Below are 13,909 nucleotides of genomic sequence, written 5' to 3'. Positions count from 1 at the left end.
CCCCAGCTCTAATCTGCTTTTGCCAGCTTCCAGATTATTATTATTAAATATATTAGAAATCTAAACTACTTGCCTCCACCCACATTTGTACTTTTAAGATGAAAACAAACCCCACAGAAGCAAGCAATGTATTGCTGTGTTCTTAAACAGTGAAACACAAATAGGGTGGGCATAGATTGCAAACTGCAAATCTCCAGTCCAGAATAAAAGATGAGGGAAATATATAAATGTTTTCATTGTTGTCATGGTAAGTAAGGCATTTCAAATTTTAAAAGTTGTTGGCAAGAACTTTCCCATAGGCATGACTATTTTTAAGAGCTTTCCCCCTTTTTAACAATGTAAAACTCAGACAGAAATTGTAGTTCTACATGCCATTTCAGATGTGATTCTTCAAAAAGATAAATCAGAATTGTTCTAGGTGGCTAGAATAAAACTAAGAAGAAACGAAGAAATTTATTGTAAAAATTAATTAGCAAAAGAAGCTTGCAGAATTAATGAGAACAAGCATTCTGATTTTGAGTGAAATCAGAACAAATGAGTCTTAACGCTAATGTAGGATATATCCCATGAATGATTTAACATTTGAGTCACAGTTTGAAGGCACAGACAGCTAATATCTCTCTTTTTTTTTTAAATATATTTTTAAAGCATAAATCTTTATGCTTTAAAATGGTGAAAGTGTATTCCTGTTATCTCTTGGAGCATCTGATGAAGACAATGGACAGACTGTCTTTATGTTCCAACCTCATCAAAGTATTTGACCCCCAACCCCATCTTCCTTAAACTCATTGCTATCTGAGAGGTGTGTTGCTCGTCCTGTACAGGGGAATTTGAACTCTGTATTCTATGCTGAAGATAATAGATACAGGGCCAACTCAAAATGTTTCTCATTTTATGAAAAAAATGTTCTGATTTAAAGGAAAGCAATAGAAAACCATAGCATAAAAACTAGAATAGCCTTTCCAAGGCAGGGTGCTGATAGTCAGAGTCCAGGGTGCCATTTTCAAATTTGCAGTCTCTCCATAAATTTCATCAGGGTAATGGGAGAACAATAAGTTTAGTCCCTTAAAAAGTCATATATATTTTAAGGGTCCAATGCAGGCAAAAGAGGCTGGAAATGTAGGTTTTTGGTTTTTTCCTTATGACAACCCAACATGCTATCAGCAGTTCCAAGTCATATTAGTGCAAGCTAGATGTACAAGCTGCTGTACAAATCCATGATAGCCCTTTGCTTTCTATGAGAAATTACCACATGAAAATGTAATCAAATAATCTAATATATTGCATAAATTCTTATTCATGGTCCATCCCTCATGGGAAATGATTGTTTTGTACTTCCTTTTCCATCCTCAATTACATGTCCCAAATTTGGAAAGACAAGGCCTCCCTTCCTTTGTAAAATCATAGACTTAAGGAATGGCTTTTGTTGGAAAGAACCTTAAAGGTCATCTAATCCCATGGGCAGGGATGCCTTCCACTAGAGCAGGTTGCTCAGAGCCCCATCCAACTTGACCTTGAACATTTCCAGGGATGGGGCATCCACAACTTTTCTGGACAACCTATTCCAGTGTCTTCCACCCTCACAGTAAAGAATTTCTTCCTTGTATCTAATCTAAACCTCTCATCTTTCACTTTAAAGCCATTCCATTGTCTTATCATTACATGTCCTTGCCAAAAGTTTTTCTCCAGCTTTCTTCTAGGCTCCTTTCAGGTACCAGAAGGCTGCAGTTAGGTCACTCCCAAGCCTTTTGCTCTCCACACTGAACAATCCCAATTATCTTAGCTTTCCTTACAGGAGAAGTGCTCCATCCCTCTGGGGATCTTTGTGACCTCGTCTGGATGCGCTCCAGCAGGTCAATGTCCTTGCTGTGCTGAGGACCCCAGAGCTGAATATTGCACTGTAAGCCCAAGGATAATCAGTCAGTCCAGAGGCCATCCCCTTTTCATGCCTTCCACTCAAAACCTTCCTTGGCTGTCTGTATATAATTTTTTCTATATCAATTGGTCCTTTTTCTATCTTAATTGTTGATAATTGAAAATTGTTACCTTCCTTTTGGAAAACAGCTTTTACTGTCTAGGACAGGTGTCCTGTGAACCCTGCTTTGTATTTATGTACTTGCTTTTCTGAAAGTGCAGATTTTTAGATAAGAGAAAAGGTGTTTGGTTGTTTGCAATACTGTACAAATTTGCCACCTTGCATCTGTGATTACCATGGTGCTTTTTAGCAAACTGGTGCTAGATCTTACAGCATATTGGGGCTGGATCTTCATCTCTTTAAATGGATGTGAAAGGATCATGGCCCATCCTATAATCTCCTATCATTCTCAGAGAGTGCCTGAGAAGAGGTGTCTCCCAGACTCAGAGACTGTAATTTTGAATGGCCTTTGTAAAAGCAAGTGAAAAGTCAGTGGAATATCCAGTGAGCTCTTGCTCACTGTATGTGTCAGAATCAATCGCATCCAAATTTTTTGTGTGCATGCCTCCGCATAGGATCCCGTGGCTATGGACAGTGGAATTAACAAAAGTGTTGGGTTTTAGTGTAGTTACTGGTTTGGGGTTTTTTCCTCCTTGGTTTTTTTTTTTTTTTTTAACTTGCATGATTCTAGCTAAATTCTATGCTGTTTATGTTTTAATCCTGAAGGATACTCTAGTGTACATGAAATTGATAAATGTTTAGGTATGGCCTCTGTATTTAAACACCTCATCCTTGCTTTGCACTTCATGATTAACAGCATTGTTGGTTGTCTGAGTAAACAGTGACTTCAATGTTTGCAGATGAAAAATGCAGTATTTCTTGTCATAACATTATTATTGCATTTTTCCCTCTATAGAGACTAAATATATGTGTCAATGTATCTGGCAGAGCTCTAAATATCATAGACCAAAATAATTCAAGTGGGTGGGTGTTAGTGAAAAGGAAGAAAGAAGAACCCATATGAATGTTTTTTGTGTTAATTTATCCATGTTGCTTTCCCTCCTGTAAATGCAGCTTGACAAAATCAGCTTAAGTTGGTGGGTCATTTCAGAATCAATGAAACAGTTTTTGGGCCATGTTCAGATTCACTAGAAATGTTTATAAGGTTCTGTTTGCAAAGGCTTTTTTTTGTTTCATATATTCATATAGAAAGCAGGAAAATTGACATATTGGGCACTAAATTAAGTCCAACATGTTCATTATGGTGTAGGAACTCCAGAATATAAATCTTGAGAAGGCCTAAAATACCCCTGTTGTCCTTTCTCTTGCCCGGGGCCAGATCAACTGCATTTGAGCTGTTCCTGACATGTTTGCCTAGTCTGCTTTATAAAACCTCCCGCAGTGGAAAGTCAACTATTTCTGCAGGTAACTTATTTCCTCACTGATGGAAGGTCCTTCCTTATGACAAACTGGAGTTTCGCTAAGGAGAATTAGAATCCCTTGGATTTTGTTCAAATAGCAGTAGACGTGGATAGCCTTTTATTGAGTCCTGTTCCAGAAAGCACTTAAACACATCACAGAATCATGCAGCATCGCAGAATGCTTTGGGTTGGTAGAAACCTTAAAGATCATCTAGTGCCAGCTCCCCCTGGCATGGGCAGGACATGTTCCAGTAGACCAGGTTTCTAAAGCCACCTCCAAATTGGCCTTGAACACTCTCAGGGTTGGGGCAACCACAGCTTTCCTGGGTTCTAGTATCTCACCATCCTCATCGTGAGGAACTTTCTTGTAATATTCAATCTAAACTTAATCTCTCTCAATGTAAAGCCATCACCCCTTGTCCTGTCACTACCTGCTCTTGTAAATAGTCCCTCTCCAAATTTCTTGTAGCCCCCTTTAGGTACTGAAAGTCCTCAGTGCGATCTCTCTGGAACCTTCTCATCTCCAGGCTGCACAACCCAAACTCTCTCAACCTGTTTTCATAGGAGAGGTGCTCCAGCCCTCTGATCATCTTCTTGGCCTCTTCTGGACCTACTCCAACAGATTCACATCCTTCTCATGACGGGGATCCCAGAGCTCAATGCTTTACCTGCCCCTGTAACAACAAATGCTAGGTTGTGATGAGAAATCTTGTCTTTTGGGATAGCAAGTATTTAGTTGTCTTAGACTCTTCTCGAAGGAGCTATACTTGGAGGTATCGAATATTTTAGTTTCCAAAACAGAAATCCTTGAGGCACTGTGAAAGGAAATTAGTGTTGACAGCACAGGCACTATACCACCAACTATATTAAAAAAAAATTCTGGAGACTACTTTGCAAGATTTATGTATTAATGAAAATACTAATTCAGGATTTGGGAGCAGCAGATTTTCGTTTCTTACTGTTCTGTGTACTTCCTGAAGGACTGTACGTAAAGTCTGAGAAGAGACCTTAATAACTAAGTCATGAAAGGGAACTGAGAGTTACATTGTCTGAGGTATCTCACCGTGTGGAGATGGGAGTTACGGACCATATAGTGTGGGGCACTCCATGGGCAGAAACAGTTCAGGGTTAAAGTCCACAAAACACAGAATACACCTATAAACTAACAAGTAATGAATTCCAAATATGGGACAAGGTGTCATTCCCTTAAAATCTGCCTCATCAAGATGTTGATACCTCATCCTGATTAAGGGTTCAGAATTCTGGTCTCTATTCTTTAAATAAGATCATAGCTAGATGTCTCTCATAACAGGCATAAAGGCACTGCTGGTGCATTTTTCCTTATGAAGAAGCTATTTAGCAAGAATGTTTTCTGAAGATGTGGAAATCCATGTACAGCTCCTTTCTTGACCAGAGGGGAGCTGATAGTGCTTTTCACCCATAAAAATGCACTAAGAATTCTGCTGGCAGGTATTGTTTAGCTTTTTCTTGTTGGGATGTTGCCCATTTGTGTGGAATAATTAAAAATTTATTGGGAGAGAATACTGACACGTGGCTTTGCAACTTAGAGTTTATAGCTATTACAGCTCTGACAAGTATTAAAGTCTAGGCTGTTTTGTCTTCTTTTGCATACCTAAGGGTGGAACCCTCTCCAGCAAGTGCTCAAACACCAGTGTTGAAAAGTCATAAATGCAAAGCCCTTATCCCTGTGTTCTCTTCATTCTTTTCCACCTCCCCATTGTCACCATACTTATATTTAAATCTGGAAGGGGGAGGATTTAACAGAAAAAATTAAGAACTTCACTTCAAATGCCCACTATGTCCCAGGGAGCCGTATGTTCATTCCTCTCAAACTGCATTTAGGGGATGCGGGATGTTGCATTTAGTGGGAGGGTTGGTGACACATCTTGGGGGAAGTGTAGCTGGAGTTCACCTAAATGAGCAGGTTGTGAAGGTATGCCAGAAACATGGAGTTTGTGGATTCTGACAGTTCTTAGACATTGGGCTGGTTGGTATGGTCCAGACAAGCACATTTTGAGACAAACAAATGCCAGGTGCCTACTTAGAGAACTGTGTAGATGTGACACTACAAAGATCATGTGCCTCCAGAGTTTCTGAGGATCTTGAATGCTTTCAAGCTGAGTCATTGCAAGTTGCATTAATAAAGCATCTGTATTTACTTAAACCAAGCAATAGTTATCTGTCCATGTAGCCTGGGACCTGGCTTCCCTTGGGGGCCAGGAGCAGATGCTCAGGAAAGAGTCAGAAAAGACCAAGCCTTGTATTGGGTGCTTTAGCTGTTTTGCAAGTCTAATCTGAATTTGTTTGAACTAGAAGTACAGAAAGTGTTCAGTGCTGGGAAATTCAGCCTTACCCTATTTTATAAACATTCAGTGTGGTATTCACCGCAGCTGACTGGGGATGTGCCCAATCTGCTGCTGGAAATCATGAAGACAGGATTTGTTTGTAATTTCACCTCTGCCAAAGAGCCTCATTACTTCTTTGGACCAAGGTTTATAGGACTAGCATTCACAGCTTGAAAGCATTTTCCTGAAATCATGGCTCTTAAATTGTCCCTGTTGGAAAAAGAAGACTTATTTCTTTTTCACCCCTAGAAAATGTGAGATAGGGATTGAGCTGAAAGTGGTTTAAATGGGACAATTTCAGGTCTTCCACTGCTTTGAGAAGTGCCCTCTCCCTTCCCAGTTCCAGGTAAGTCTGGGGAAAAGTATCTCTGCTGTCTGTGCAGCAGTATTAGTGGGTTCCTGCAGCCTGAGAACAGGTGTGCAGGTCTGAGCCCTGCTCCTCAGCTTAGCAAATGGTCACTGGCCTGGGAAAAAGCTTTCTTCCCTAGGAGGACTCTATGCATTGCAAAAAGCAGTCAGTAGCTAAAGGATGTCTCTCCCCCAAGCATTGTGTAGATAGATACAATTGAAACCCTGAGATGTTTACAAAATACAATAATGGAGAACAAAAAAATCACCTAGATGAAGGAATCCATCTGATAAACCAAAAATGGAGTGGATCTTTAGTATGACAATAGAAATGCTGCCTGAAGCCGCAGGCTTGTGCTCAGCTCCATGCACTCATTAAAAGACATAAATTTATGCTTTGTCTTAACCTCTCTAGTCTTCAATTTGGTCTTCAGTGTTGCTTATTTCTGGTCAGCAGTGTTTTGACCTTTATCTGTATGGAAAGCTGAGGTGAAGGAAAAGAATGCTCTGCTGTTGCACTTACGTATAAATCTGGCAACTGAAGGTCTGCCTGTTCCTGTGTAAGGGCATGAAAAGACTGTTTATTTGTAGGGCATTTGGTGCAGATACTTCTGCCATATTGAATGATAATCATTTGTAGCTGCTGTGCAAGTTTGGTCATCACACCCTGATCTCATATGCACAATCTTCATTCAGCACAGTGTGGGATCATTGCTTTGACACGGTCCCCAAAGATTCCAGTTCATCATTTCATTCCTGTTGTTTCATGCATTTCTTATGTTTAGAGGTTTGTTTTGCAAATATTTTTAATTGCATCATGCAAAATGAATCTTCTTACATCTATTTGCTCCAGGAATGCTTGCTATCCTTGTACCCAGCTATTATAAACACTGTAATTACTTCTCTGTCCTCTAAGTGCTGGCTTGTTAAAAGTTCCAGTAGTAAAACCCTTACTTTAAAATCTTCTGCCTGAAGCAATTAACAAACCATTAATCTGTTTCACACTAACAGCTTGTCTTAAAAACATGGAACTGCAGCCCCTTCTACATGTGCCTATGAAAATTCAGTCTCTTCTCTGGAATTTTGTTTGTTTTCTTTGTTTGCAACTGGGTACAGCTTAATTTGTATGGCTTGATTTAGTCCCAGGAGCCACATTTGATTCTGTTTAAGTGATTATACTTAATATGCAAGAGTCATTAGGTATGATCAACCATAATGTTTCATTAGAAGGGTTCAAAACATTGAGTTTAATGCATCTGTTTCTTCACTAGATTTAGCACCATAGTATACATTTATCTGATCAAATGCAATTTGTGTCTGTGGGTTGATTTTGTGCCAGAGCCAATTCCCAAGTAATTCTATTTGGCACTAAGTTCTCCTTCAAGACAGCAGCAGTCTTTTTAAGGGGTACAGTATAAGTGACATCTTGGTGTGTGTTTCACTAGTCATTTTCCTTTTGCACCCAAGGATGTGTAACAACCCTTACTAGATAATTATTGAACAACAATGCTGAAGCTTATCTCCATGTTTGTTAGGTTTATTATTATTATTATTATTTAACATACAGTAGCTTTGTAATTTAATTTTTAAATGCGCTATTAAGTTTTTCTTTACTTGAAGAGATTGTTTTATACATTTTCCTTTTCTTCTCAACTGGGTTGACTAATGCTTAGAAATGGGTAATTGCAAAGTCACTGTGTTATGAAAACCCTTATTTTATTACTCGCTGCAGCTAAATGCCTTGCCCAAACTGGGTATCCATGCTGGGTCTCTATTTATAAATTTGTTATTTGTTCTGTAGCTTGTCAATAACTTGACTGCCAGAGCATCTGTTAAATGTCATTTTAGAGTTGTTCTGAATGTGTTTTAATATGGTCAGGCCAATGTTTCCATTTTAAACCAAGTTGTGTCCATGCAGAGCAGGGTCATCCTGTGGACAGAAATGATCTTATGATACTGAGAGTAGGGCAATATACATATCATGCCACTATCTAAACAGACAATTTCTATCCCATGGACAAGGCTTGGAACTAGACATCATTCTGCTTTTGCCATCTCTTGTGTTCGTATAGTTAGACATGCTCCTGATAAAAAGCCGTTTCCTTGGTTTCCTCTCACTTTTTCACAGTGCAGGGGAAAGGGACCTGGGGTTCCTGATTAATGACAAGCTGAACACGGGTCAGCAGTGCCCTGGCAGCCAGGAGAGCCAAGCATGTCCTGGAGGGCATCAGGCACAGCATGGCCAGCCGGGCAAGGGAAGGGATTGTCCTGCTCTGCTTTGCACTGGGGCAGCCTCACCTCAAGTGCAATTTTGGGCACCACAAGATAAGAAAGATATAAAGCTATTAGAGAGTGTCCAAAGGAGGGCCATGAGGATGGTGAAGGGTCCTGAGGGGAAGCCATATGAAGAGTGGCTGAGGGCACTTGGTCTGTTCAGCCTGGAGAAGAGGGGGCTGAGGGGGAGACCTCATTGCAGTCTGCAACTTCCTCAAAGAAGAAGCGCTGACCTCTTGTCTCTGGTGACCAGCAATTACACCCAAGGGAATGGCCTAAAGTTTTGTGTGGGGAGGTTTAGGTTGGATATTAGGAAAAGATTCTTCACCCAGAGGGTGGCTGGGGGCTGGAACAGGCTCCCTAGGGAAGTGGTCGCTTCCCAGGCACCAAGCCTGACAGAGTTCAAGCAGCGTTTGGACAACGCCTTAAGGAACATGGTGTGACTCTTGGGGCTGTCTTGTGCAGGGCCAGGAGTCGGATTCGATAACTGCTGTGGGTCCCTTCCAGCTGAAGATATTTTATGATTCTATGATTTTAGTTTAACATCATGATCGTGTTGGTGTGCCCTGTGTGAGGGTTTAGAGGACTCACTGGTTTCATATGTCCTTTTTGACAGGGAGATCTGATTGTTTGGTTTATTAATTGTTTTCTACTGACATTAGTGGGATGGATCTGGGATCTTGATAATAAATTAAACCAGATCAGCATCGATGAAAGAGTCACATCCTCCACAACAAGTTTATTTGGGTTTATTTAATTTTTTTTTCACATTTATATAATATGCCTATCAAACAACCTCCAGGCAGTTTTTTGATCTGTGATTTGTTATTACATCTGCAAAGGATTGGGAGCAGGCCAGAACAGCTGCAAGGGACCAGAAACAATAATTTTCCCCAATGAAAATGTGCCTGAGTATCAACCAACATACAGAATGAGCCAAACTTTTAATTAAGCAGCGAGTCTCTATTATGATAAGCATTGAGGTCAGACCATTGTGTAAATTCCACTTCTGTCTATCAAGGTCAAAAATTATAGATCTAGTTTGAAAATATCACTTAACAACTCTTGCAATTTTAATGTATTTTTTCTAAAATAATTTTCCTAAACCATTATATGTTTCAGCAAGGGAATACCAGATTAGTCTGAAAAAATTGCGAACATAAAAATATCAGAATGCCCCATGAAGCTTCTTCCACAAGCTAGCAGTTCCTCTGAACAGTTTGTGATATAATTCATTGTTTCTAATAAGACTCTGAGAAGTTATATTTTAGCCACCTGCAAAAACAAGTACATCAGCTCCTAAAGTATACTTCTTAGTCCTGTAAAGCTGTAAGAGTTCTGTAAAATTGATATTCAGGGACAAATGTACTCTAGTTAAGATTCATTCTAAAAATATTTCAGAACAATTTGTCTCGCACATTTATTAACTCTGATTCTTCAGCAATCTGAGCAACTAAGCAGGAGAATTCACTGCCCTCCATGTGCAAAGGACACAAGTCTCCATAGAGAGGTTTAAGAGTCCATTATATATTTCTGCAGTCTAGCAATGCTTCTGTAGTAAAATGTTTCTTAAGTAGTTCCCAAGAATAAAGAATGATATCACCCCAAGACTTCTGGATCACATAAAGATCACCCTGGGAGTGATTTCTTGGATAGATGAATGTATCTTTGCTTAGAAAGATAAATGTATATGAAAGACAAAATATCCAGCCTCTTTTGTTTAGTTTTTTTGTAATCTGGAACAGATACCTTCAGGTTTTAGCAAATGGTAAATACAGTCTCCAGAGTAACAACCTTGTAAATTAAAGGGAAGCTGTCAACTTGAAAATGTAACTTATCTCCACAGTTGTTTGGTTTTTTTTTATAGTACAGTTACAAATACTAGACAAGTACTGAAACATGGGATATTATGTGTTTTCAGCTTGTACATTTTACACATTTGCTTGTCCTTGATCCTCACTCATACCACTTTAATTTGCCACGGGTTATTGTGAGAGCTGCCCCTGGTTTAGAGATGAGACAATTTACTGCTTGTTTGCCATTATAATATTTAGCTGGATTGTGAATTAAGTGCTGGTCTAGACCTTTGTGCACTATGAAGGAGTGAATTTCACCCTTTGTCACTCTCCTCCTTCTTGAAAAGAGCCTTTAGGAATATGTTTCTTTTCCCTATGTAATCTTGATCCATTTACCTATCCAAGTGGATGGTCTTTTCATAGAGATCACTTTCTGAGCTAATTTCTTTAACCATATTTGCCTTGCTGTTGGAAGCCTCTGTTAACTTCCACCTTTCTACCATCAATTACCACTTTGTCTTATTCCTAAGGTCTGTCATCTCTCTGCATGTCTACTCCTGTGCCTCATTAACTCTTGACTTCCACATCTGTTTCTTCAGCTCTTCATGACATAGTGAGGAACTTCCCTGGTATTGTCAACCCCAGTGCACAGAAGCTTTTCAGAGAAAGCTATGCAACTATCTCATTTCATCTTCAAAACTCTGTTTTGTCCTGAAAGAGGAGGCGGTTGCAGTCATAGTAAGAATTCCTGCAACAATATTCTCCTCCTCTTGATCAATATTATCCCACTGTTTGCTCTTGCTTCTCCACTTTCTCTTGTCTTGAACTGAAATGGACAGTGTAATAGAGCAGAACCTTAATGTATTAACCCAAAACACCTCTTGTGCTGGGTGTTGGCTAATGTCTCTGTGTGGTGCCTATTTCCTCCCACACCCCTCAAGCCAGAAAACTAGTTTGACAGATGAGTTCTGAAATGGAATTTTTAATATAGTTCAAATATCTAATTTCTAGAAAGTCTCACCTTAGCTGGATCTCACACTTCCATCAGCTTGCATAGACTTGCACAATACCAGTGGGGGAAAAATGATTGAAGCTGCAAATGGATCTTTGTGCCTTTGAGTGGATTCAGCATTCTGGTTCCATCTCAGCTGATATGTCTGGCTTCTTGTGCTTTTCTGACACGAGGGCAGTCTTGTTGCTCAACAGGTATAGCCCAAATAGTGGTGTTCAATTCACTGCTGTAGCTTCATAACATTTCTTCTCTGAAAGGATAAACCAAAATGATGCAATTTTCCCAGGTCCTCCAATTCTTTCCAGAAGTGTAGAGCCCACCTGGTTTTCAGAAATGCTATGCCCTGTCACTGTATGTGTATATATATGTATTTTAGCTCAGCACTTCCAAATAGTCATGGTGTCTCTTTCTGAGAAGAGACACGAGAGACACATCAAACAGCTCTTGTGCAAGCTGGAAAAAAATAGAATTAGCAGTAACAGACATAGTGGATATGAAGTCCATTTTTTCAGAAGGTGGCTTTTGAAACTCTGGTGTAAACAAAGCAGTGGTGACTTTTAAATTATTATTGTTTTAATGAACCTCTGAAACAAGTTTAATCTGGGTGAATTTGCTAATTACCACAAGAAGGAGTAAAAGGATCCCTTGAGAGATTTCAGGTCAGTCATTACACGAAGCTGGTGTCGTCTCTCACACATTTTTTGTTGTTGTGTAGAAAAGCATAGATAACAAGGCTGATAACTGTGTCTTCCTGAGCAGTAGGAAGATTCATGACAGACATATGCCTTTACTTATGTAATCAGAATTCTTTTTCTGAGATATCTTTTACTTTTTTGGACAGAAAATGCTCACGGCACACCCAGCAGCATCTTTGCTAGGTCAGCAGCAAGCCTGTAATTAGATGTTTCTGTATTCAGGATGCTGAGTACATTATGGCCTGAAACAGTCCATCTTCTGCAGTCATAAGTGTATTTATTAATGCTACTTCTTAGTTTAATATAAATTTATTTATTGGATTCCTTGTTTTTTCCCCATCTAGGGAATGTGCCTGATATTCAGATATCTCTGCACTCAGGGTGGACAATTCTGTTACTTTTGAGGTTTAGAATCATCATATATTACTCTTTGGTTGCAATTTGTGATTGTCTCACCCTTGGACTGGGACCAAACCCCTCCTTATATTGGTGCTCTGTTCTATGGATAGTCCTCACACAGAGGGCAGGACTGATCTGGCATCCTTGCTCAATGCTGAACAGAAAGGAGTGCTCAAGTTGTAATGATCTTGGAAAACCAATCTTTGTGCCTGGCTTCACAGGGCTTTGCTGCTGCTCAGCCAAAAGAAAACGAGGGCTTGGATTGCCTTTGTGAAGCAGCATCAGGATGTTGGTCACAGATATTCAAAAGAATATTCTTAGTTAAATATAGCTAAGAGAACAGACGTGGGGATGTTCCCAAACCATGAAATTACATAGCTGATTACAGGTATTTTTCTTAATAGTAGAAAGTAGATTTTTGCCCACAGCCTTTAAAAGTGCAATATTAGAATCGGCCATCTCTTTTAGGGCTGTCTCTAGTGACCCCTGTTTGACTAAGTACTGCAGAGAAACGTGTCCAGAAAGTGATCTTGCATTGCTTCAGCTTTGTTTATGAGCTAGTGAAGTGTGGTATTAACCTGGTGGTGGTAATAATGCAATAGGTTGTCAAGATGGGGGTTGTTGTCATGGTTTAACCTCTCAGGTACCTAAACATCACACAGCCCCTTCCTCATTCACCCCTTCTCAGCGGGGTGGAGGAAAGAATTGGGGAAAAAAAAAAAAGGCAAACCTTACGATTTTAGACAAAGCTTTTTGACAGACAGAAGTTGAAGGGAAAATAGTAATAACAACAATAATAAAGATTTTGAATATACAAAACAAGTTACACCTTCCATCTACTGCTCAGTGTCCACTCAGTGCCTGAGCAGTGACCTGTGACCAGCTTTCCCCCTGGTTCCATACTGAGCATGATGCCATATGGTATGGGATATCCTTTGGAACACTTGGGGTCTGCTGTCCCGGCTGTCTCCTCCCAGGTTCTTGTGCTCCTCCAGCCTTCTTGCTGGTGGGCTGGTGTGAGAAAAGTCCTTGGCTTAGTGTAAACACTGCTTAGCAACAACTACATCAGTGTCTTATCAACTTTATTCTCATCCTAAATCCACAACACAGCCCTGTACCAGCTTCTAGGAAGAAAATTAACTCTGTGCCAACTGAAACCGGGACAGCTAAATATACAGAATAGCACGCAGAGCTGTGTTCTGTTTGCATTAACAAGCATCCAAGTTGTTATAAGGCTTCTGAATAAAACGAGAATTGGAATTTGAGCCTCTGCTAATGAGAGGTGTGGTTGTACAGTAATGGTCATAAAGGTGATTTGGGATGTTTCAAGCAAATATTCATCAACGATGAAAATATTTTCAAATTTTTCATCTGACATTCTTTCAAGTTTACCCAAGCTAACCTCCTCAATGACAGATACATCCCAGCAAAAGGAGAAAGTCTTCCCTAAGCACATGGACAGATTGCAAATGCAGAGAGTTGCAGAGAGCTTTAGTGTGAGTTATTGCAGTCAGACAGTTTTTAGACTGGATTTATTGCCTCATTCAGGGTTTCCCTTCTGATAGTGTCATATGGACCTCAGTGTCAGTGAGTTGTGATACGGGCACTATTTCTCAGGTCAGCTCAAGCTGATACCTCTGAAGGATTCCTGGTCCAGGATCCATATGGACCGTGCATGGTAGT

The 13,909-nt window shown here is 39.9% G+C and overlaps 1 protein-coding gene across 3 annotated transcripts in view; it reads left to right on the top strand.

Annotated features, from left to right (window-relative positions):
• The window catches only part of DLG2 (discs large MAGUK scaffold protein 2), a 983,427-nt gene that overhangs the window by 122,714 nt on the left and 846,804 nt on the right, over positions 1-13,909 (top strand). The gene's annotated exons all lie outside the window — the stretch shown is intronic.

Source organism: Melospiza georgiana, chromosome 2 (assembly GCF_028018845.1).
Source record: "Melospiza georgiana isolate bMelGeo1 chromosome 2, bMelGeo1.pri, whole genome shotgun sequence".
NCBI lineage: Eukaryota > Metazoa > Chordata > Aves > Passeriformes > Passerellidae > Melospiza > Melospiza georgiana.
Note: the sequence above shows the minus strand (reverse complement) of the source record. Positions and strands in the feature narration are given on the sequence as shown.